The sequence below is a fragment of the Antennarius striatus genome, chromosome 23 (assembly GCF_040054535.1).
Source record: "Antennarius striatus isolate MH-2024 chromosome 23, ASM4005453v1, whole genome shotgun sequence".
Classification (NCBI taxonomy): Eukaryota; Metazoa; Chordata; class Actinopteri; order Lophiiformes; family Antennariidae; genus Antennarius; species Antennarius striatus.
Window position 1 is genome coordinate 5,925,363 of NC_090798.1, and position 26,589 is coordinate 5,951,951.

At 38.6% G+C, this 26,589-nt stretch overlaps 1 protein-coding gene and 1 long non-coding RNA gene across 5 annotated transcripts in view; one reads left to right on the forward strand and one right to left on the reverse strand.

The window, feature by feature from the left end:
- nrxn2b (neurexin 2b) overlaps positions 1-26,589 on the forward strand; it is a 581,101-nt gene that overhangs the window by 410,747 nt on the left and 143,765 nt on the right. The gene's annotated exons all lie outside the window — the stretch shown is intronic.
- Positions 5,621-9,780, reverse strand: LOC137590898 (uncharacterized). Its single transcript, XR_011034543.1, has 2 exons — positions 9,580-9,780; positions 5,621-6,058 (listed from the first exon to the last, which is right to left on the reverse strand). It is a non-coding gene; the product is annotated as an uncharacterized lncRNA (long non-coding RNA).

Below are 26,589 nucleotides of genomic sequence, written 5' to 3' on the forward strand. Positions count from 1 at the left end.
CTGTAAACATTGTCTGTCAACAACTTAAGGTTTTTCAATTAAATGTCTCTCTATACATCACAATACATGTCCGGACAGTAAAGTTAACATCAGCCCAAAGCATTAAGCTTCACTCTCAGGAGACTGTAAATGTTCATATCGTGAATATTATAGATATATAACCATTACTTATTTTGTTCACCTGAACTGAATATGATATTTTGAGAGCCTGAGTATGAGTGCTTGAATCCACAAGAGTGTATTTATAGTAGTCATGTTGTCATATTCAGTTTTTCTGTCATACATTCTCAAGATTAACAGTGTCAAGGTGAATACGATTATGCTACCATGTGTGATGGAAGTGTAACAGGCATAGAAACAGATTGAGAGACAAATGCTCCCAATGACTTACTCCCATGTCACATTAGTGAAACCTTGGTGTGTAATCATGTTATCTGCTCTCTTTCTATGCGAATCCACCGTAGGAAAGTCAACTCTCATTCTAACAGATGTTCACTCACATAAAGCACAAAGCTGTTGTACGTCAAGAGAACATGATGGATCATCTCAGTTGAGACCTTAGGTGTTCCTGTTCATGCGACCCCTCTCCTTAGAATCTAATGGATTTTCCCTGCAGCACATCTTTATTGTCTAATGTGTAATAATGTCGTGGATGTTTTATGAGATCGACCTAGTAAGCAGACAGTGAAGAAAGTAACACCAAAGCTGATCGATGGCAGTGTAGTTGATGGATACAACCATATGGAACAGGAAGGTTGATGGGGGAATTGGGGAAAACACAACACTCTGGTGCAGAAAGCAACATTAGATGTCTATTGCTGTTTTGCAGAGACATCTGGGCTTTAATGCATAGGACAGGAATTCTTGCATATTCTCCATAAAAAAACATGGCTAAGAGGGAATGGCCTGCCCACTTAGACAGACATAGCCCTGAGGGATGAATTGAAATGTAGTTATTCCTTGACATGGCATATTTCTTTTCTGTGTTATGTTATTTTCTTATTTAAAATTGGAATAAGAAAATAGCTTGTTTTCTCCTCTGCTTTACGTCACCAATAGACTGTGATTACTGTTACTCTTCCAATATTCAGCTGAAAGACTTATACACATTTAAATTGAATCCACAAATATGCTGTGGGGACTAAAGTGGCTGCTTAGAGGCTATATCACAGATTTCAAACGTAATACAACAGCTATACTCAGAAATAAAGCAAATGTATTCATTTTACATGTTTACATGTTACATATTTACATACTGTAGTTACATATTACATATTTATATAAGATATGCATTGCACTCACACAGAACATGTCCCTGAGTCTGTGTGGCATTGAGTCACTTTGTACAGAAAAGCATGTAAGTTCAGCAGCGCATAGCATGAAAGAATGGTTCAGTGCTCCTGAGAGAGTGAATCTGTACCTGTCTCTTTTATGTCTTCAATGCTTGACTGATCTGAGCACTCATCTGTACAACCATATGGCCTCAGTCAGAGATGGGCAAACTCTGAAGAGGCAATTGGTAATGGTTTGGCCCTAAGCAGTTGACAGAAGCTGTGAAGCCAAACAATATATTTTTGATTTGTATTAGGGATACATTTAAGCATGCAGTTCTGTTAGTCTGGCAGTTGGCTTTGTAATCAGTGTTTCACATTCAGAGCTACATGGTGCACCCTTCTGAATCTGGACACTGAAAAGCTTCATAAAACATAAACCAGTATTTTGGTGAGGCTGATGTCAATTGTGTTAAATAGCTAATTAAATACTGTCTGAATATTCAGGTTGTAAATGTCCACTCCCATAGCTACATCACTGCACAAAATGCAGAAGGTATTTTTTGGTAACTCCTGTACAACATTCAAGCACAAATGGTAAAAATTCCCTCTATCAACAGTACACACCTCTCTGTTTCTGGGCACTGCACAGGTCCAGTGAACATTTGAAAACACTCCTCTTATCCTTCCCTTTGAACAATCTTTCTCATTTTGAGGAATGAAGGGATATGCCTCTGGGAAGTGCCACAAAAGCCCAGGTCTTTCTGTTTCTAATGTCATTTTGAAGGCTAATATCTCAATTTTCTTGAAACGCAGTGTCTCATGCTTTGGTATTGACTACAAAATGGTAATACCTGGGTATCTGGTGTCAAAATTGAAGGTGAAGTACTGGTTTTGAATAATTCCAACTTGTATAAGAGACAAAAAAAAACACTTTTCCAGCCATTTTGAAATCATAAAAGATAAACTCATGGTGAGAACTTCTCTTCTCCTGCATATAAAATAAATGATGGATCAAGGAATAGGCCTTGCCTGCAGATACAACATTAGCCAGCATGATAGCAGTCAGCATTCCACTGCTGTGTTGGACAGCAGATGATCGCACATATTAAACTCAGTTCAAGCTTTCTCTCTCAGCTCCAGACTTGGCCTCCAGTTTCCTTCTGAAGGCCAGATCAGGGCGGCTGCAGCTTTCAAAGTCACTGGTCTTTAGCAACCCAATCCTCTTAGCACCAGGAAGAAGATCTCCCTTTGACATAAAGCTGACATACACAGTATGAAACCTGTCAGATATGTGTGAGGTGGGAGTGTGCATGTCTTAACGAAGCTAGGCTAGGTTTTTATTCATGTACAAGTGTGAATTTTGAAGGAAGTCAGGCAGTCATCAGTAGCTAAGTTTAATTAATATTGTAGTATTTCAAATGCATAGGGACATAAATGTCTGTGTGGTTTTAGGGTTTAGCAGCCAAAGCAGTCCTCACACGTCTCTCTTATCTATACAAACAGCCATATAGTGCATCCTGATTATGTTCACACATTTGGCTGGCCAGATGGGCCGTACTTCTCTTTCAACAGACCCAGTAATCTCATTGTCACTTTCTGGCAATATTTTAATAACACTGTTATCTCCAGATAATGCCAATGAGTCATCATGGTTTTATTTATGCTCCAGATGGTCAACACTCAACAATTAGTCTCTTGACATTTGACTGCTAAAACATTTGTTTTTTTGTTTTTTGTTTTTCAAATGTGTGGTTTGCATATGAACGAAAAATATAACGATCTGCTCAAGGGTGTGTCTTTATATGAGTGAATCTGGTAGCTTTAAGTGCCAGTTTTTGTGATTTAATGAACGCAATTATCACTTTGGGCAAAAAAGAGTATACTGTTTATCAGTCTCAGGACAGCTGGAACAGAGTTCGTGTTCACAATGTTGCTATCTCTGTGTCGCACACAGACATTTGTGGGGGAGTTGTGGCACCGTTTGAGGGATGTGTGTGTGTTTGTGTGTGTGTGTGTGTGTGTGTGTGTGTGTGTGTGTGTGTGTGTGTGTGTGTGTGTGTGTGTGTGTGTGTGTGTGTGTGTGTGTGTGGTTATGAGATGAGATGGAAAGATGTGTTGTCTATCCTTCAACGCCATCCTTGTTGCTTTTTTTGTTCCTCTCAATCTATTGTTTTTAGGCTTCAGTAAAAGACAGAGAGGTGGGTTGAAACAAACAAACAAAAAAAAAGAATGTGAGATGTGAGAAGAAGGGAAAGTTGCAAAAGTTAAAAAAAAAAAGTATTGGCGAGGGACTTATAACAGTGGGTAAAGAAAGACAGAGAATGATGAAGAGATTGCCATCTTTGCAACTTTTCCTCTCCATATGCTGTTAAATGAAAAATTGTGGCCTCAGTCCAGCTACATAGATTTAGAAAAAGACGAGAAGAATGCCAGGGATCTAAGGAACGAGTGAGATTTTCAATACATATTGATGAAAAGACTTTCTTTTCAGTCGGATTCATTTGGCACTGCTTATTTGTGCAAGTTAGGTGGTCTGTGGGAATGTGTATGTTTGATTGAGCACTTATAGAACTCTTATAAAGGCTGTGAAACACACAAAAGAAAGGAGAACTTTAGCCTAATGGGCCTTGCTGCCCAACCAACAAGATCACACATCTCTGCAAATCGTATTGGACCTGCATATTTCATAAGGGTAATGTTTATTTCATCGGATGTCTACCAACTGCTCTCGCTTCGTATTGACTCAGTGCAGCCCCTCTGAGCTGCTGTATAGCAGCTCAGAGGGGCTGCACTGAGTCAATAGCTGTTTCCTTGTATGTTCTTTTTTTGTCCACTCTTGCGTTCATTTGTATTTTTCATCCTCATGCATTGCTTCTCCAACACCTTAGGTCACGCAAAACCACTTTCCACATTTATTTTTGTTTCCTTCTTTGCAAAAAAATCTTCAAGGAATGCTCAAACACAACATCGGCAAGGCAGTCAGAGGCTGCAACATCCCGCAACACCCCTGAATTCAAAATTTTACCCTGACCCACAATTTTTTGACTAAAAATGTTGATTTTTGTTTTGTGATTATATCTCATCAGGTTTCAGAGATGTGTACCTAAAAAGGTATAAAAGTAAAAATTTGGCCTTGACTTAGTTTTTCAAGGTCAAGATTGTGATCTAATTTCCATCCCCTTGCCTCCCTGAATATAACGCGTTTTGTTTTGTCTTTCTATCTTATCCGGTTCCAGAGATGTGCAAAAAAAAGTACAAATGTTGAAATTTGATCTAGACCTAGTTTACTCAAGGTCAAGGTCATCTTCTCATTTTCATCCCCTTTGCCCCTCGAGTAATGTGCTTTTTCTTTCATCTTTCTGTCTGCAACTGTTGTGAATATATTTGGTGGACGGATGGACGGACTTGGGAATACAAGCAGCGTGCTGTAATTCAGTTTTTAGCACCAGTTCCACTTGACTGGACTCACTGAAAGCATCACTTTAATGTGGGAAAGTGACATCTAATCCCTTATGAGTGGATGTAGCACTGGTGTTTTCTGTCTCAACCAATAAGGGTGATCTTTCTATGCAGAAGACGTCCACAATGAAATGCATATGAAGAAGATACAGGATCTTCCTGTTAACAGTTTTAACTGTTTACTTTATTTAAAGTTTTATATCTCATGTTTTATTGGTAGATGTGGTTTCTAACTAAATTTAACCTCTCTGTAGCGATAGACACTGTTACCACTCATCTGCATCTCACATTCACAGCATTGCTAGAAATTTCCCCATCTTTACAGCCAGTCCATGTGATGTTGCTGAGACTGCTGCATTGCTCAGGGGCCATTAATTTCCAAGCTGTGCTTAACTCTCTCGGCGCTCTATAGGGAGGATGACATGTATATGTATGAGTTTTCAGAGGCCATGATAGAGGAAACAAGCGAGGGAGGACAGTATATGGGGAGAGGCCACAAAAGTGACAGACTAGAAGGGGAGTGATTATAGGCAGGAAGTCGGAATTCAAGGCATGATGGTAAAGGTCTGGTGGAACAGAGGAAGAAGGGAAAATAATAACAGGCATATACTGCTTTCTAGACACATGGCTCTGGAAAGGGTAATGAACCAGCTAACCCTAGAGTAAATGCAGCATTTCAGGCAGCATGCACTGTGAATGCCATGCAACATTATTTTTAATGTGTTTGTCATTCAGGATACGCCTAAACATTTCAGCAATGCAGGGCTGAGTTTTTAAGCAGAAGATTGGAAATGGCTAAGGTTGCATCATGAAGCCAACAACATGTACTTTACAATACACCGTTAGTGGTGAAGTGATAATAATAATAATAATAATAATAATAATAATAATAATAACCAGTACTTTAATTACCCCTCTTGGGGAAATTCTTTTTACACTTCACATGTACATATACTGTATGTGTTAATTACACACACGGGGTTACAGGTTACAGGCCCCTGAACACAGCACACACTAGGGGCCTGTAGGCATGCAATTAGTATAGAGAGGACATGCAGAGGTACAAAGGAGGCGGAGTGACAGGTCGCGCACGAGGGTTGCGCCCCAATGAGCATCTTGTAGGGGGGACGGCGCCTTGCTCAAGGGTGCCTTGGCAAGGGTGCCTTGGCACCCTTGAGCAAGGCACCGTCAGCTCACACTCCGAAGGATGTTCTGGCGGGAACGGGATTCGAACCCCCGATGGCCGGGCGATCCTGTCTTCAAGTCGATTGCTCCATCGATGAGCCACTTCCGCCCCAAATTTGAAGGTGGATTTTCCTGTCTGTCTGCAAAACATTAATTTATTACTATACAGGCAGTTTCTTTCTGTATTTTATGTCCCACAATTTTTATTTGAAAAGATAAGAATGTTGTTTCTTACATGGCTGAAAGAGCAATGAGAGTTTGGAAGAATATATACATGTAAGTATTTTTTTAATTAAACGTCAACAGTAGCTGTATCAGGATGCAATACCTCCGCAAGATTTTACCCATGAACAATTTCAGTAGGAGACAGAGAGAGAGAATAGGGTACCAAAGCAGTAAACACAGTTATCACTATATGAAAACTGTTTCTACAAATTATGAGACACATGCTGTTGAACTGAATATGTTGGTAAAAGGGTCACTCCAATAGCCTGATGCAAGGTATCACTGGCCTGAATCAACACACAGTATTTACACATAGATGTAGTTACACATACAAAACAAATTAACAGCTGAGCAGTGATGCCTAAAAGGCAGTCAACTGCAACAGTCACAACAGCTGTGCTTACACATAGAAAGGATTATATACATGTGGAGTTAGATTTCAATCTGATTTATTTTATGCATGCCCCACAAAGGGTTCTTTAGCTGTCTTTCAAGGTCTTAACAAAGTCAAAATGTTGTTTCTGGGAGCTTTAGGGCTCATGGAGGACTCTAGTTAAATTGCAAGAAATAAGAGACACCTGAATGAAAACAAGAGGAAATGCTTTAAAGAGGAGACCAGCTTATAGACTTCCAATCTGCATCTTTTCCTCACCCTTGATATTCAATAACAACTTTTCTAGCCAATAAAACCTGTATATTTACCACAGTATTCAGTACACTCCTGCCACACAATGGGAGTCCAAGAGTGTTTTTATTTTTATGGGATGAGTCACAAAGGAAGAATAAATCCATAGAACTTACATCCTGACAAGAAATCTCCATTATGTGAAATTCAGCCAAGAGTTTTCTGAGATTGTTTTTTTTTTTATTATTGTTATTTACACAGTAGCCCTCTGAATGTTTTGTACCAATTATTCTCCTTTTAATGAGTAGTCGGATGTTTTTTGCCTGGGTTAGGGTGGCTTTGCTTTTGTTGTCATCTTTTGAAGCAAGTTCTTGGCTAAATATTTAGGCCAAAGGGTTGATGTTATAAATAAATATGGAGACAGTTCTACTTCTTGCCAGCCTCCCGTGGCTCGGTTCTGCTACCCATCACATATTTAGAGATCCTATAACACAAAGTTAAAAAACAAACATTCACAAATCTGGATGCACATTAGTGGGGACTCAATGACATCTCAAATGATGCATTGGCAACAAATGTCAGGTTAAAATAACACAGAAATCATGAATGTTGAGACTTCACAAATTTAAACCACTTTGTAAATTTACTTCATTCATACTTTATAGCATTTTCTCATGACTTACATTTACAAGGAGGAAAAAACTGCAGTGTATAAATTATCAGCTAATTGACTATGAACTGTTTTATAATTGGATAATCGTCTGCTTTGTCTAGCATTTCAAATAGGGATGATGATAATTTTATTGGATTTCTCTGTTCTATATTTAATGGAACATTTTTCTTTATGTTCTGAATGTTAGCGTTTTTATTGGACATATTTTCACCAGTTAGTCCATGAATTACATAATCACTTGAATGTAAATCATAAGTTGCTGCCAAAACACAACAGTAGTAAGGGATGCACTGCAAACACAGTGGATGAAAGCATTTGGAAACTGGTGGAGATTATATCTTGTGTTTCTATCATGTTTAATGACAAACTGGCAAATTCTAAGTTAACTAAGACAACTTCTAAGTTAAATTCTAAGTTTTTTGTTTTCAAATCGAGTCTGATTCTAACTTTCCTATCCACTTATAAAGTGCTTCACAACATCAACCAACCTTTGCCCTATCTCTGTGAAATCAATGTGCCTCTTGCTTACATACATCGGTAACCATTGACACAAACACTGGTAAACCAATGACATCTACATTGGTGTCATGTTTTACCATCCGTTCATTCATTCATTCATCTTTCGAATTGCTTTATTCGCCGTAGCGGATTCTTCAATATGTGGACTGCTGCTCTACTAGTCAGCCACAGCCACCAACCGAGCTTCTTTGTCTGTAGATGCAACATGGATCATTCAACAATCAGGACACACAGTTTTCAGTTCTTTTGTCTTTTATATAAAATGATCTCTCTTATCTCTCCTCCTCCCCTGTGGTTGTGTTGGGAATCATAGCCATTGACCATCCTGTGTGGTGGGGACCATCCCCTTCCTTGTTGCCAGGTATATGCTGATGCCTCCCTCCACTGTTTAGGTTACAGGTCTGTCGCCTCTACCGTTCCTGCCCCAGGCACCATTTCCGCTGCTTCTCAGAGCTCAGGCTTCAGACAGGAAAAGATTTCTGACTGTGTTCCAAATGAACTATGACAAATATCTATTGCACCACTGAAAAAGAGACTTTTTAAATGTTTCTCCTCTGCGCGTATAAATTCTTTATTACTTTATTTTTATGGTATTTTTTGTTCATTTTATTCACCCCATGTTAAAATTTTTGACTGTATAACCACATTACAATTTAGGATGAACAACAAAAATAATTTCAAGACCATAAGAACAATTGATTTCTTTTTTTTCTTTTTTTTTACAGGCATCATACTTTATAATATGGAAATTCACTTTTAGGAGTCTTGAAAATGTAATACCTACTTTCGTGCTATTGTGCATGTAAGCATGTGTGGGATGCAGTCCCACTACGTGTCGTCTATGCTAATTTAAAGGGCCAATCCATATTATTTGTGATGAAGGAGTACCTATCAGTTTATTTTGATCAATGCATGTTTTGTGTACAAATAAGGCTCTCCAGCAAAAGTTCAAGTAAGTGCAGCTTATTGTACTTGCACCATCTATCCAACTGGCTCATCCATCTACCCATCCATTCATCCTGAGAGTCCATCAGAGAGTAATGTCAGCTCTGACCTGTTGTTGCCTCTGTGTAATTCACTGTCTTTTGGAGACACAGCTGGAATGTAGAAGCCGCAAAAGAAAAGTAAGCAGTCCAAGGACTGACACAGGTTTTCTTATATTCCTCTCTGTGTCTCTGTGTGTGTTGACATGGTGGTGTGTGTGAAGACATTGTGCATTATTGTGTGCCCTGCAGAGGTCTGCACCTTGTTTTTTAATAAATATTTGTCAATTATCTAAGTTTATTTGGATTCCAGCTTCAGATTCCACAGCACAGATTCTTTATCACTGTCATACAATAAGACCTGACTAACAACCACACAACCACTGCTTATGGTAATCATATTTTCTCTTTCTTATATAAACTAGAATATCCCCGTGTCAAGTTATTTTAGAAATTGTCTCTAAACAAAGACACTTGAGTTTTCAATCATACCTACTGGAGTCTAATCTGTTTATGAGCCTGATTTGAATTCTCCTCAAAATGAAATAAGCCACGAAGCAAACAACTCAATAAATAAACACATAAACATATAAATAGATTAATATCTTCATAGCTCATTAGCGTTTTGCATCTTACCCCCCGTGAAGTCACGCAGCTCTTCATCTAGACTGCATCTTTTCAATTAACACTGATTAAAGTTGTTTGGCAAAATGGATGGTGATGAGCTTTCTATCATCCTCCAGCTCTCTTCCCTGGTCCTCCCACCCGACACACACAAATTGACTCCCTGTTCTCTCCCCTTTTTTATATTCTGTAACCGTCCTCTCCACCCTTCGCTGTTCCCTCCATATTTGCATCTACTTTCTTAACTGTGATAGCACTTAGACTAAAGGCTAGACTAAAGGCTAAAATGGATGTCTACAAAGAGCAGGAAAGTAAGTGCTGTGAACACAGAATGGTCTGATGCACACAAACTTTCCTATACCAATCACAGACAGCCACAGCAGGTTCTATCACGAAAATGGATCTGTTGTGTTTATGAATGTGTCCAGTTGGGGCTGGCACGTGTATTTCTTCTTAAGTAAATGTCTATAATCACCATAAAGTGGGACGGATGAGTGGATAGTTCATTCCTGTTTAACTGAAGATTTGTCAAGCAATACTCCATAAGCAAGATGAAGTGCAGTACATTTATGGTACAAGAATATATACTGCTGTTTATGTTGCATCCAAGTGTAGGTCTAAAAGAATTAATAATTTAATGGAAACTCTGCATGAATATATGGAAATGAACTTGGTGACTATTCCCTCTGAGAGAGTGACATCTGGTTCAAACCATCCTGTTTTAAGTGTGTTACAGATAAATGGGACAATGAAGTGACTTTGTTGTAAAAATTCAAGGAAAATTGTCATCTTTATACACAGTGGTTTATTTTTTAGTATTTAGAGGCCACCAGTGATGTCCAAACAACCCCTTCATAGCCAAGAAATAGCCACTGAGTGGGATGTTGTTTCCAAAGGGACAATCTCTGGGTTTTTTGTAAAAGTGAAAAAAATCAGTAACTGCAAATGTAATAAAGTGAAATAGTTTAATTGTGGACTTTCACATGTCATAGCCTTTGCAGTTGTGCTCTGCTACAAAAACCATTGCCTTTAGAGGACCTTACAAGCAATTGTTCCCCATCTGATGGCCCTTTTGTAAGACTGGTTTCTTCTGACTTTTTTAGCTTACAGTGGTGCTGGGTAAATAGAATGTGTAAAGACTGGCTTTGTAGTCTGACTCCACCGCAACGCTGACTGCTGACCTGCACGTGTCCAGAGAAAAAAACATACCCCTGCATTTCATAATGTAAAAAATATACAAGGTGGGACAAGTTGCATTATTCAAAGTCAAAAGTCCTATCTTGTAATTTAGGAAATTTGAATGTTGAGAAAATGTCTACTCTCCATATTTTCCAATGTTTACTCTCAGAGCAGGGAACAATCAAACTCAAGTACATTTTTTGTGTATTCACTCAAAGTTATTGGCATGCTAGGATTAGCCTTTATTTCCCAGGCTGCTGGTATATGTTTTATTATGGCTATTGACGGGTGGATAAAGAAGGGGCTTTTTTCAGCTAGGCTGAAGTCTTTTGTATTTTCGATGAAGGCAGCTGAGAAAAATAAATAAAAACATTTTTCTCCTGAAATAGATTCAGTCTTTGCAATCTGCAGTCAAATGGGCCGAGAAGATTTGCGAAAAAGTTTCCCCTTTCAAGGATTGTATCCTTCATTTGCTGTAATACACTTGAGCGGTGCATATGGAAGATGTCTTTGGAAAGTAAATACCTTTGGCAGGATTGTATTCACAGACTTACTTGTGTTGTTACAAAGTCTTATTTCAAATGTGTACCCAAGGCGTCTATCAGCAGGCAGGCAGCTCGGGTTTGTCTCAGCTCAGGACATCTCTGCTGTCACCAGTTTTATTTTCTGCTCTTGCCATGAAGTTAAATTGAGGGGGGTGGGAGTGAAACTGAAAAAGGGAAGTTAAATATATCCAAAAATGTCTTTGCTTTGATTGCAGTTCCTCTTTGGTTTTGTTTTTTTTTCTTCTCTTGCTCTCATGTCATTGTTTTTGATGGTTTCAGACCCCAGCATAAAATATGTCTTCTTTCTCTTGTCAAAAGTAATGCTTTTCACAAAACAAAGGTAATGATTTTCACATAAAAAAGTAATGCTCTTCACCTAACAAAAGTAGTGCTTTTCACATAACAAAAGTAATGCTTTTCACAGAACAAAGGTAATACTTTTCACATAATCCTGTCATGAAAAGTCAATGTTATAGTGTTATTTAGCTGGAGATGTTGTTCTGAATACTCCAGGTGCTGCTTTCTGGGTGTCCCTAGAAAATATGAAATCCTAAAAAAGTATCCTCTTACTGTTCATTAAGTTCTACTTGAAGAATTATTACTCTGTGCATCCTGTAAACAACATTTTCTGTTGTGTCATCTGTTTAGTACTTTCATTTTTTTCTCAGCATATTTAAAGCTGACGAGTAGGATATTCTCCAAAGACAATTCAGCTAAATATAGGCTTAAGTACTTGACTCTGAAATTTAGGTTTTGATATAAAAGAGTTGATCTAAACACTTGATATCATAATATAACATCTATCATCTGTTACGACCAGTTAACCAAATATTAATCTAGTCTTATGTTCCAAAATGCAACAATCCTGTTAACTAAAATGTAGTAAAATAACCTTTTCTTTTTTTGTCCTTGTCACATTATCTGCTTGTCTGTACATATTTGTTGTAGATCCACTTTAAAGCCTATAATGTCACTTTAAATGTCAGAGATCTAAGAATGAGGATTTTCCCTCATGTATCTTCTGTTAATATACTCACACAGCTACTTTCCTTACTGCAATCTGCTGCTTAGCCTCAAGGGTTTCAGTAGCTGATCAATAAAAAAGTGGTCCTTTTGATTGTATTCTCACCTTCCGTTGTGCCTGTTTCACACCCGAGACCACCATGAAACAACAACCTCTCTCTCTCTCTACGGCCTCTCTTTTGCTCATTATCTCTATCTTCCACTTGCTTTGTTTGTTCGCTTTTCCTTTCATAATAAAGTTTGCTGCCTGAGCGAAAAGATAAATGCTTCCCATCAAAAGAAGAATTGATTTTTCCAGTGGTCTCCATAACCAGTTATTTGTAAGTTTTCATTTTGATAACAAGTTGCAGGGGGTATTGTTGCAGTAATGACCACCACACTAGGGACAGGAGGTCGCCAGTTGGTGGAAACCACATCACCATTGATAGTGTATTTTCTTTCAGAAAGTTGGATTGAAACTGCCGTTCATCATCATTAGTCTTCCCATGAGAACTCTCGATCAGAGGAAAGTAGTAGTATGATGTCTCTGTTCAGGGTTCCAACTGTGGGGAAAGTCCAATTCCATAATAATAAGAAAATCTGGACCCGTTATTATTATTCCTCATGTCCACAGATATGACCTGGTTCTGCCTTTCAGAGCCAGAGCTCACAAATATCTGCTCAATCAACTGATGATGAGGTACGATCACAATTTCCAGGAGAGATTGAAGCGAGGGTTGAGACAATATTATGCAAAGAAAAAGTCTGATGAGTGATAATGCATGCTACTCAGACAAATTTAGTGATGGGGAGGGGACGTCGATGTGGGTGGGGCAGGAGTTGGTGTCAAACTTAATGGCCTATGCAGCGGCTAGTTGCAAGGTAAATCACCCTTTAAATCTTTGGCTTGTGTACCAGTCCAAGGCTTGGCACGGTCCCCTGCCAGCAGTTAGCGTTTACTTTCCACTTGACTTCCTCCATTCTTCTGGCTCTTATTGTGTCATTCTGCTGCTAGTCTTACTTCCATATAATGAGAAAGACGTATGTAGTTTCATCAGGGTGGTGCTAAATCAAGATTACACTAATGTTAATGCAAGGTTGAACTGTATGTAAACATCTAATTTTATTGTGAAAACTTTAATAGAGACAAACAAGTGATGAAAGAAAAATTTTCTTAAGCTGCTTTTCAGACTGGACTGATGACTTGGTTGCCTTTCAGCCACACATTTCTCTTTGATCCTGGGAGACTCTTGTTCGTACACTTGATATATATATACAGTATGCTATTGACAAACCTGTCACATGGACTCTTACACATGGACTTCAGTTTGCTCCAGACATATTTTACTAGTATTGCAGAGAGACTTGAAGTTTTGTGGTACCTTGGCGTTACTTTATGTTACAGCCTTGTAGAAAAGTCTTTCTTTTCTCTCCATTCTCCAGTGTTTGGTTTTGTCAATTCTGTAATACTCCATCTGGATAATTTCTGTTATTTCAATAACCTAGAGAGAGCAAAAGTCATTTATTTAATCTGATTCATGTTGGGATACTCAATGCTTTAGATGAGTGCAGTCTAGCATTTCACCAGATAAAAGTTCCATCATATTTTCTTGTATTATGTTATTGATAAGAGAACTGACGTTCTGATGGATGAAATTCTATTTCATTCTAACTCCAGCCATCATTCACCATCAACAGCTCTGAGAGAAGACATCAAACTCACACCTATTGATGCCATACATATCCTTAGGCACAGTATATGTTAGCATTATAATAATATATCAACAACATATGTACTTATGACTGAATGATTCCATTTCTCATAGCATTGTAACTAGTGAAAGGAATCTGCCACTCACGGGCAAACTGGGCTGTGAGCTGTTTTTCAGAATGTAATTTAGAGATGTAAAGGCATACCCCTCTGAGATTGAGCAGCTGTCTTTGTTCCTGAATAAACGTCTACATGAATATTAAACCTAAAGGTGTGTATCCAAGTGTTTTGTTTTGTGACCAAACACTGAGCTACCATGGTGGTTTTAATGCTGCTCAAAAGGAATTGACTGAGCCTGATATTTGACAAAATTTGATTAAACGTGTTTTGGTGCATGGGTTTTAATAACAGAGTATAAAAACAGATAAGACAGATACAAGGTGTCAAATACAAAGACTATATATTCCTCAAAAATATTGTTCCTCTCTTGCTAACGTTGTTCTTTAAATAATAATCCAAGGACTGTGGGGATATACAGTATATATAATGTGCGTGTGTGTGTGTGTGTGTGTGTGTATATATATATACAGTATATATAGTATGTTATACCTTTCGCATGTACTGTATAATATGTTTTACTTCGGCATTGGTAGCTGTTTTTTCCAGAAGCTGTATTTGCTTGACATGTAGTATATATAGGACATCGTCCTTGCACCTTGTTGTTTATGCATCTAACCCAAGGCACTCTGTTTCTCAAACCACACTGACAAAGCCAAAGGAATTTGGATTAAGATGCACGGTTCATGTTATCATTACCTCCCCCATCTTATTGGGGGTTGTCAAAGACATTCCACTTGTTTCCAGGTCAGTGCTTATGATCGGCCTGCAATTATTCATCGTCAAAAAAAGAGACAATTTAAGATATGAACTGTGCGCACGTGTGTGTGTGTGTGTGTGTGTGTGTGTGTGTGTGTGTGTGTGTGTGTGTGTGTGTGTGTGTGTGTGTGTGTGTGTGTGTGTGTGTGTGTGTGTGATTATGTGTGTTATAGCTTTACGGAAAGTTGAGCAGTGGATTTGAGGAATAAGCCACCACTAAGCCTTTCCATCCCTTTATTTTTTTTTTCCTTTCAAGTGGCCCATTGTGGGTTATTTCCTTTTTTCCTATTTTTCATGACCAGATCGATTGATTGAAAGGTGCAGCATTCACTTTTATTCGTCTGTGTTAATCAGCTTTATTCCCCCCTCTCATGAGAAAACAAAACCTCATTATGGCCTATGTAATGCTAAGCTTTATTCAGATCCATCATGTTTATAAAAACAGCAATGCCTCACCCCTGTGACATAATGCAGTGCATATATGTTGGTGGGCTGGATTATTTAGACTAATAAAGCTCAGCATGGTCTTTGATAAACAAGCTGTTCTCCCCACTGCATGCGACTAATAGAATCAGCTCAGCTGAATTAATAATAGCGCAATAACTTAGTTCATGTGTATCTGTGACATGGGGGACTGAACAAGCATAGAGGATATACATCTGCAACAAGGATGTTGTTTCCAAAAGTTTCTTTCTGAGGTTATAAAAAACTAATAATTTGATTAGTGTTTTGTCCCCCTTTAAAATATATATTTTAGTTGCAGGTCTATAATAGATGTATTTTTCATTGGCTGAATACATGTGTGATATTAGCCAACAGAACTTTTTTTTTTTTTGGTGCCATAGTCATTTTATTGTAGAATTGCATTTTCCTTTCAAGGTCCACAGTTTTCAACCACACATAGCTTTAAGTGGCCTCTATTGAGTAGTTGACTGCCAAGTGCCACTTCAGAGTTTATTCAGTGTCTGCAGGAGGCCTGCCCTGCAGCAAAGTGGAGAATATGAGTAGTGCACTATAAAAACATGTGGCAAAGGAATGTATAATAGTACAGTAGTAAGCTGGTTCAGCTTGACTCTGTTTGTAGGCTATTGTAAATGCATGTCAGTTGAAAGACCGAAGGCTGTCATTCATATTTGATAGAAGCTGGCATTTTTTTTGGCGTTCCCATCCCTGTCATCTCCTGATACATGGAATCAGCCCTGCCTTCCTTGTCAGATGTTTTCTATTAACTGGGCGGTGGATTAGTATTGATAGTCTGTCAATCTTTCAAATGCAAGGTGTCTTTCTCCTTCTACATTTTTGAATAATGCACGCGCGCGCACACACACACACACACACACACACACACACACACACACACACACTGACACACACACACACACACACACACAGCCTGTGGCTTTGCAATGAGGGGAAATGGACACAGTGGCATTCTTACAGTATTGCATGGTGTTTGGCATTGCATAGTGTTTTACAATTAAGTTGCAGTAACAGCCAAACAAACAACCTCAAAATTACATATGAAGTATACAGTGGTACCTCTATTTACGAAAAGCCTCAACAGGAAAATATTGCCTCTAGTTACAAAAAAATTCGAGTTACGAAAGGTAAAAAAACAATATCGGCTGATACTCGCAGCTCCCAAAGGTTCCTGAACGCAACATTCTTATAGCTGCTCTGCCATTGGCTATTACCTAGCATCCTGGCATCCCATTGGCTAGGACGGACCTCTGTGTGTAGCTAGATAGGTGTCTATGCAGCATCCTCGTCATACGGCCCTCGACCCATGACGTGTTCTGATAGTTTTACGTAAATATATTAACTTTTAAAGTATTCACAATGGACCCCAAGAAAGTGACGGAGAAAAGAGGAAAAGAAAAGACAAAGAAAAGAGTTTTTTTTGTCCATGCAAACAAAGCAAGAGATAATAGAAAAGCATGAAAAAGGGATGCGTTTGGTTGATCTCGCCAAAGAATATGGCCATAATGCATCTACAATTGCCACGTTATTAAAACAAAAGGAAGTTTAAGGAGTTTAAGGCATCGTGTGGGTGATTGGAGAAGTTCAAAAGGAGAACTAGAATTCATTCTGTTGTTTGGCATGCTGAGGCAAGAGCGCATGAACCAAAGAGGGCAAAAAACAATGAGGACAGCAGATAAAAGGTAAATAACCATCGTTTTTATTCTTTACTCTGTTCTTTGTTTTTTACATTATGCACAACTCTCATTTATTGTTTAATCATCTAATTGTAACATGAATTTGTTACATTTTTTGATGCATTTTTATGCTTTATAAAACATTTATGTCTGAATTTGGGGGGGTTTGGAATGGATTAGGGCATTTGCATGGAAAACACGTCTCTACTCACGAAATTTTCCACTAACGAAATTTCTTCCAGAACCAATTAATTTCGTAAGTAGTGGTACCACTGTATATTATTTTCAGTATGTCTTAAATGTATAATTCTAAACCAACTTTTAAATAAATATAATCCTGTTTGACTTGCAATTATACTGACTGAGGAAAATTCTGATTGGAATACAGTTTTATTTACTGGGTTTTTCAAAGAGCCAGCATTCCCAGGATGTAACCATAGCTGACGTGCATTATAATACACAATACACAGGCAGTTTATCAGGCAACAAAAGTATATAGGCATTAAAATTAAACCAGTAACTTATCTTCTAGTGCCAGAAAAAATGTGTGATATCTTTGACAGCTGTGTAGGTCACTATCTACAATCCAATATGTTTTATCTGTGAGACCTCACTGAGAATATGACACCTACAGCTCACTGTATTTGAAGCACTGACTGTCAGCTGAATCAAGCGATATTACTTTTCCTATAAAGAATATTGGCAAGAGATGCATTTGTCTTCTTGAGATTCTGATAGCAGCCCTTATATGTGTGTCCTATTGTGGGCTCTGTTTTATTAGTACCCAGGAGCAGACACAGAGACCAAGGGCAAGGTTACTGGGGAGTTTTATTTTGACAAAGGATAAGGAGTAAGAGAGAGAGGAGAGAGAGATAGAGGTGGGGGGGTGGAGAGAGAGAGAGAGAGAGAGACAGAGAGAGAGAGAGAGAGAGAGAGAGAGAGAGAGAGAGAGAGAGAGAGAGAGAGAGAGAGAGAGAGAGAGAGAGAGAGAGAGAGAGAGAGAGGAGGGCATTGTGACTTTCTGGCATGCGGGCAGGCTTTTTCTTCACTATTAGTCCATGTAATTACAATTCGTCACCAAAAGGTTAAATTTTTCCAGGATTTTTCTTCTAACAATCCATTTCCAAATACTAGATGTGCTGCACTAATTCAGATTGTTTGAGGATGGAAAATAACTCGGTCTTAAACAATTCCAAATGAGTGGCAGGCCCAGCAAGAGACCTTGAATTCCCAATGCTCCATTGCTCCATCTGAAACCTAGACTCATACATAAAAAGACCACCAATTAGGAGTTAGTCAGAGTGGCCCACCTTTCAGGATTATGATTCCATAATTGAGTATGCAGCATATCACTCTGCTTACTCTACAGGGGAACTTTATTTGGCGACAGTCTTGCTGACAGAAGGTGATGGCTTGCTAATAGCTGCCAGCTCCAGGCAAAATTGCCTGTCAATGAAGGTAATTGGGCACATAAGCCATTGTGTGTACTGTCATTCCATCCACATTCAGACATTGTGAACCTTTTTTTTTTTCTTTTAAAAAAAAAGTAGCCAATTTTAATACATAGCCGGGAAAGCATACCTGACCTGTTAGGTAATTTAGTAACCCCCTTTGGAACTCAAGAATTCAACTTGCTAATTTAACATTCCTTTCTGTTTTGGCTCGTATATCCTAATAATTATTGACGACTTTCCAACAGTAGGTGACCCTTTGTGTGAACTTTTTTCTTGTCACCGCAATGCAAAGCCGTGTTTAATTCTGGTAGCTACTTTATCTCGTCTGTCTAGACCAATTCGCTGATTAGCCTGGGTGCACACATTTCCCCACCGTCACCAACTTTATTTTAGCTTTCCTTAAGTCATACATTTCTATAAGATTAGTCACTGGGTAATCGCAGGGATTTCATGTTCCTTTCCCATTCCTTCAACATCTGCACATCTCCCATTCTCCCATTCAATCTCTGCCTCTAAACTCTCATGCCTCTAAACCACCATGTGACACTGGTGAGGATAGGTCTGGACATCTCAGACAGAGACTATTAAGAGGAAACTGACATTAGCTCCATCAATAGACAAGCAATGAAATCCAAGAGGAGGAAAGAAATGCAAAGCAAATGCAATTGGTGCTTTGGAGCACTGAGGTAGTAAGACAGCATGCCATATAAATTATTATGTAGGTAGATACAATATAGGGTTTCATGATAAGGCTCAAAGAAATAAATAGAATATATCCAATTTATTTGTGTGCTTCTACTGTACAGGTCAGACCATCTATTAGGTGAGACCATCTATTACCTTAAATATTCCCTTTGGTAGTGTTTGATCCACTACCAAAGGGAAGGTCTCCAATCTTCAGCCATACCTCGACTTCAGCCATCCCATAAACAAAGAAAGATTCTAGTGTAAAAGCAGTCAGTTTGTGGGAGCCCTCCTCTGATTATGTGTCAACAACAAAATCAGGAGGAACTCAGTTCAAAGCCATATAAGTACATTGGTGAAGCTTCTCCCATTTTCAATCCCTTTTAAAATGTATTACATCCCGCTTCGAAGCGGTGATGTATTGTAATTGTTGTTCGTCTGTTCGTCCATTCATTTGTTCATTCGTTCGTTAGTTTGTTAGTTCATTTGTCCACCAAATATCTTCGCAACCATTGCAGATAGAAAGATGAAACAAAAAGCACATTACTCGGGCGGGAAAGGGGATGAAAATGACCTTGACCTTGAAAAAACTAGATCAAGGTCAAATTTAAACTTTTGTACACTCAGAAACTGGATGAGATAGAACGACAAGCAAGAATGCCAGTGTAAGACAATAGATCAAAGCTAGTGCTTCAATCTGCACTAGCTTTAATCTATGGTCAAAGCTAGTGCATAGCTTTGACTGCCTTGTACCCCCTTTTATTTGTTTTCTGTCTGTCTCTCTTTTTGCTTGCCTTGCTCTTTCATCTCACATATTTTATTTAACATCTATCACTGTTGAGGGGTTGGGTAGGGCTGACTCTGGACCATGTCAGCAGTTGATTGAGACCATCTATTATTGAACTCAATGCAACAGAGTTCTGGCCAAAATCCTACCTGCAGCTCTTGCCATGGACTCAACTCTGAAGTTACTGAGTGAATTATTCACCAGTGCCCTCTCTTTCCCTTGGCCACAGACCTGGAGAGCTGCTACACTTATGGACTTTGTTGGTTATCAGCCCAAGGTACCAAATAAAGACACCAAAATAAAACACCAGACGAGGTTTGTTCTGGTTCAGCTTTTGATTCAGATGTTGGGTTGCTGTCAGCCTAGCAAAGTGATACCATAAGCTCGCGGCTTAAGTTATTCACAATGCAGTGCAAGACTGGAGCTGATTACCAGAAGAGGACATATATTTATCAGTAAAGGAAAGCAGTGTGATGGATTTTAAATGCATAGCTGCAGCATAGGACTGCTACATTTTCTGAAACGAGCTTCGGAGATAAAAGGGATGCAGAAGAAGTAAGCATTCAATGGATATTTTCATTTGGAGCTTTTATACAGTACCATCTATAGATTAGAGAAGAAAGCAAAGTTGTACGTAACCTCTGCAGGGGAAGACTATCCAAGTAGATTTTTTTTTTCTATGATGCCTGTTTTTTTCTTGAAAACCAAATCACATCTTTCATAGAAACAGTATCATTCATTCTTTTAAGTCGAAGCATGTAGATGAAAGTACGGTCAAAAAAATGAAGACGGCAGGTTTGGATCATGCTTGGATTCACCGTTAAAGTCAATCATTCACAAAAATAACACGCATGGCCTCTTTGTAGTGCAAAAATGAAGACGTGTCTTTCCCTTTCCCAAGGACTCGGCCGCTGTGAGACTTCCTGAGGCTATGGTACTAGAACAACACCAAGCACACACACTCACTCACGCAGTCAGGCTGCATGACTAAACCCGCCCACCTTGTAGTTTGCTCAGATTTCCTTTCTCTGGAACATGTACAACATGCCCGCTCATTCCGAGCATATCTAAATAGATATATTAGTCTTGTAATATTGAGGTTAAATTCTCTTATTTCCAATATTTTATGATTATCAGTTCAAATACACAAATAAATGACTGATTAGACATGAAGGCATTAAAGAATCATTTTGATTTGCTACTATTTCTGTTTATGACTGTACTTGTACATGACAGATTTTGGACTGACCACATTTTAGAGACAATTTTTACATCCCTCTTCAAAGCAGTGATGTATTGTAATTGTCAGTGTTTGTGTGTGCTTATGTTCATTCGTCTGTCTGTCCGTTAGTATGTCCACCAAATATGTTCGCAACTGTTGCAGATAGAAAGATGAAACAAAAAGCAGATTACTCGGGCAGCAAAGGGGATGAAAATGAGATGAAGACCTTGACCTTGAGGAAAGTAGGTCAAGGTCAAATGTCAACTTTTTTACATTCAGGAACTGGATAAGATAGAAAGACGAGGGAGAAGGCCAGTGTGAGTAAGACCTTAGATCAAAGCTAGTGCTTTGATCGGTGACAGTAGGTCGGAGAACTAGCTTTGATCCTTGACCTATGCAAGTAGGTCAGGGTAAAGTTTTGAATTCAGTGTTGTCGCGGGATGTTGCAGTCTGTGACTGCCTTGTTGAACTTTGACTTGGTGGACTAGTTGGACATGTACCAAAAAAGTTGTCTTTATCAAAATGCTGCTTCCCAAAAGCCCATATGATACTGTGTTTATGCTTTTGGTGTTAAAAATTAGAGGGGCTTTTTTTGTATTATAACTTGTGGTCTGAGAGGAGTCGGTGACCCAAACAGAAACTACCCAGAGAAAAACACCAAGTTGTGACACTATAAAATACGACATCAAAACCTCCCACCTATACAGTATTGGTTTCTCAGTAGGTGTCAGTTGGAGTGCTTGGTTAGCATTGATTATACTAACTGACATATCTCAGCCCTTGGCTGCACTCATCACCAATATTGATCCAGTTATTAGGTCCTCCTGAATGATGCCATCAAAAGAATAAATGATTATTGGCTTGTTGGAAGAACAAACACCATAAGCAAAATCACTCATCCATGTAGGATTTACTGACATCCTAATACAACAACGATCGAGTCCTGAGAAGGAGAATGAGTTACAAATTCTTACATGTAGTTTAACTGCAGCTACACTTATCTTTCCCTCTCAATATTCTAATTTAATTTTCAAATTTGAGCTTGTACATGTTTGGTTTTTGGTGTATCTAAAATAAATACTTGTCTTTCCAACTACTTTTTTCTCAGTTCAGATCAGATCTCTTTTGCTCACAAAGACATTGTGATTTCCCAGTGTGCATGTTGCCATGCATCAAATTGAATACAGAATCACTATTTAATGGTGTAAGTATATGATCTTTGTAGATAAAGTGAGTGAGTTGGTGCGTGTCTGTTTGTTTGTTTGCATAGATGCAACTTATTTGCCTTTTCCAGTTTGAGGTACTGGATCCTTGTTTTAGTACTCTTGGTTTGAGGTTGCCTCAAGTTTACAAATTTACCAATGGGACATAGTTATTCAGGTGAGATCATTAAGTTATCAAAGGTAAAAAAATGTCAGATTAGTCACCTTAAGAACTTCATCTCAATGGGAAAGAGAACGCATAATTGCCTTGAACTGTAGTAAAATATTGTATTTTCTTGTACAGAATACAAATTTAGGCAGTTTTAATGTTATTCACACTCACAGCAATAAAGCTGTGGCAAAAGCAGAAACTCAGAGGTTGTCAACATGGGCTGATATTTAACTTCCTCCCAACGTACTTATGCCGTGGGCATTATATAAGTTGAGCATTAAGTTTTAATAGCAGATTCATCTGCAGACTTACAGAGGAACCAAACTGAAGTGTGTTTCTCTAAAAAAGAAATAAAAAGCTAAAGTCAAAGAAGTATTTTCTGTTCTACTGCTGTTCTGTTCAACTAAACTAAACTAAAATAATTCGAATTATAGATCCTACTGTTATGGTAAAAGAATCTAACTGTGGCTCCAAATGGCTCAGTGCAGTTTCGTCTGTTAAATAATCAGCTGCCAATTATCCTCTCCAAGTGTTCATGAAATAGGGTTTGAAATGCTTTTCTGTCATCCATACTAATTCCTAAACAAAAGTAATTCTTCAAACAGTGCATTAGCTTACAGGCTTGCTGATCCCACTGAATCTTGCAGCCTCGCTCTTTGGTTTCCCTAAGCGCTGTTCCTACTCCACATCCTCTGCCTCGACCTTCAGGGAAGGTGGAGGCACTGGAAATAAAAATAGCTTCTCATGCATCACTACAGGGCCTTGTGCAGTCGTTGTCCCTCACTCCATCTCTCATTTGTCTTAAAAAAAAATAGGGCATGGACTTCAGGGTGTTGCTCTAGGAGCATTAACTTGACCCACCACCTTGTAGATCCTACTTTAAGTTCAGCTTCTCCTCAGTCAGTTTTTAGCTGCAGAATAAAATATGCTAATAACAGTAAGGGTGTAACTTCTCATGTAAGTTCAATGAGATCCACCAGCCCTTGTTCAGAGAAGGATATAGAGTAGATGAATTGTCATGGAGAAAATTCATTGTCCCTTGTTCAGTTGATTTTTAAATGCAGGGATCTCCTTGGTCGTATCTGCAGTACAGTAGTACCTTGACATATGATTTCAATTGTTCTGTGACTGAGCTTGTGAGTCAAATAACATTTCCTCATTTCAGATAACTAAAATAATTTTAATTCGTTCCAGCCTTGTAAAACAAAAAAAACCCTCTAAATTATCTAAAAAATATGTTTTTATCAACCAATAGACATGCATATTTTATCTGTGCATAATTAATTATATATGTTAGCATACAGTGATAAAATATGAAAAGAAACACAAAAGTGAGATCAAAAATGAGATCCGGTCTCATTTGAAGTTGTATACATCCGCTGATGGATAGATCTCAGATTTTGTTAATATCTCGAACAAAAATATAGACAGCGCAGTGGCTTTTATCACACATAACGCTTATGTCAAGCAGCTCGTATGTCGAGTTAGTGCTGTATATATAATAACTGACAAGTTAAAGCTTCACTACCCACTTACTATTGAACATTTGTTCATCACTGGAATAGTAAACCAAAGAGTCAGCCAGAATTTTTACAAGCAATACTTCTTGATTCTTTAAGACACTGGCTAATTACATGATCAGAAGCAAGTAGCACTGCACATGAATGTCAAGCTCCACTCCAAGTATAATGACAATACCAACACTTCTTTATTTGAAGGTATGAAATTATAAGTAAACAAATTCCCCGAGTGTCTATGTAATATCATTGTGACAGGAAAAAACCACATACACACGAACTGCTGTTTGTAGCATCGGAGCAGGCCACTCATTGCAAATAGTAATGATTGCACATGTTTGGTCTTCTTCTTCTCCTTTGAGCTTTTCCCTTCAGGGGTCGCCACAGCGAATCAGTTGTATTGCTTTTATTTAAGTCAATACTACATATATATTTTTGTAGAAATAATGTTTATCATAATAATTATATAAAACTATATATATATATTTATTTATTTATTTAATTTTTTTTTTATATATCACTTCCTGGCCATTTGTTATTCACTCCAACCAAAAATCCTTGAATTCTCCAGACCAAATGATCATTTTCCTTTGAAACAAGAAGTCCATTAAGATCATCTGGACTGTCAAGTCCAGTAATCCTTAGGTTTGTGTGTGTGTGTGTGTGTGAGTGTGTGGGTCTGGGTGGGTGGGTGGGTAAGTGGTTGCATGCTCTATCTCAAGCGTCACAAGCAAACACAATAGCTGCTCAGGCCTAATAATGATTCCTAATAGGGAGTAGTAATTGGAAATAGCAACTTCATTAGTGAGTGACAGCAGCAGGTGATAAGACGGGGAATACTGTGGAGCCAGTGATGCTAGAAACTCATTATCTGCCATGCATGGCTTTCTCCTTAATTATTTGTGAAGATCTTCACACTCTTCTGAGCCACCCTCCCTCTTTGATTGTGGATTTTAAGTAGTTTCTATAAGAGATATTTGGGCTGCTTCTTTTATCTGTGTTTGGGAGGTGGATGGCCTTGGGATGAAAGTGATGGAATGGAAGAGAAGCCATAATTAAGAATCTCCATGCTTTGGTCTTTGATGCAAGGATAGGAGGGATACCTCACTGCAGTTGTTTGATTTTTAATATGCTCGACATTAATCTTCAGCATTTTTCATCAACCGCCTATTACTGGCACCCAAATACAATATGTCACTGGAAACACAGAAGTTAGCTTTGGAATGAAGCCACAAATGTTTGTTTTCCCTCAAAACAGTGGCTCATTAAAATCGTCAGTCTTTTGGGAGCATGAGGGATACATCAATGGTTACCAATTGCTGGCTCAGGCCTCTGTCCAGGCCACAAAGTCTTTTGACCAAATTACAATTAATATAGGACCTACTGATAGATGATACTGTGGTGAGCCAAGCAAAGGAAGTTATATGAAATGTCAAAAAGATGGCCTGAGGGAAAACCAAAATAATCAACAAATCCTGCAGGTCATAAGAAGAGCTATAGCACAAGGTGTACTAGTACATGCACTAGTGCACTACACTAGTACTGTATAGACATTTATACACTAAACACTTGAGTATAAGCTAGTTTACATGTACTAGTACTAGTACACCTCAGTGCTGCTGTTAACTTTGCATACCTTTGAACTGTAATAGTACACAAAAATTAAAAGAAATGCTCTTTATAAAGTAGAGGAATCCTCATCTTAGACACTGTTAAGAAAGAGGAAGCTGTGTTTTACGACCATACTGATCGGCATGATATCGAGTTAAAACCATATCAGTGGTTTACATTTTGATGGACTGTAAATTATGTAAATTTAGAAATGTTCATAACCTTTTTTGGACAGAATCTCTAGGTACAACCAAATGGCGGAGGTTGCCGGGTTCAGTGGCCTTGGGAATCTGTCTCTGCTTTTGCAGATGATGTGCTCCTACTGGCCTCATTGGACAATGACCTTCAACTCCCATTAGAGTGGTTTGCAGCCGTATGTGAAACAATCGGAATGAGGTTCAGCACCTCTAAATATGAGGCCATTGTTCTCAGCCAAAAAAGGATGGACTGTCCACTCCTCATAAGGGAGGACAAAATCATGAGTACAAGCAGCTGAAATTAGTTTTCTTTGTTGGATGGCTTGGCTCAGCCTTAGAAAAAGGGTGAAAAGCTCCGCCATCCACGAGAGGCTCGATGTGTAGCCGCTGCCCCTTCGCAAGGACCAGAGTCAGCTGAGGATGTTTGGACATCTGGTCAGGATGCCCACTGGACGCCTTAGTAGGGAGGTGTTCCAGCCATATCCACCTGGGAAGAGACCCAGAGGTAGACCCATGACTCGTTGGAGAGATTATATCTCTCAGTTGACCTGGGAATGCTTTGGGATCCTCCAAGAGGAGTTGGAAGTGGCTGGGCAGAGGAGTGTTTGGGCTTCCCTGATTAAACTGTTGATCAAATAACTGGATAAGCAGCTGAACACAAATGAAAGATTTAGAAACGTATTTATTGAACTTTAATGTCTATATTT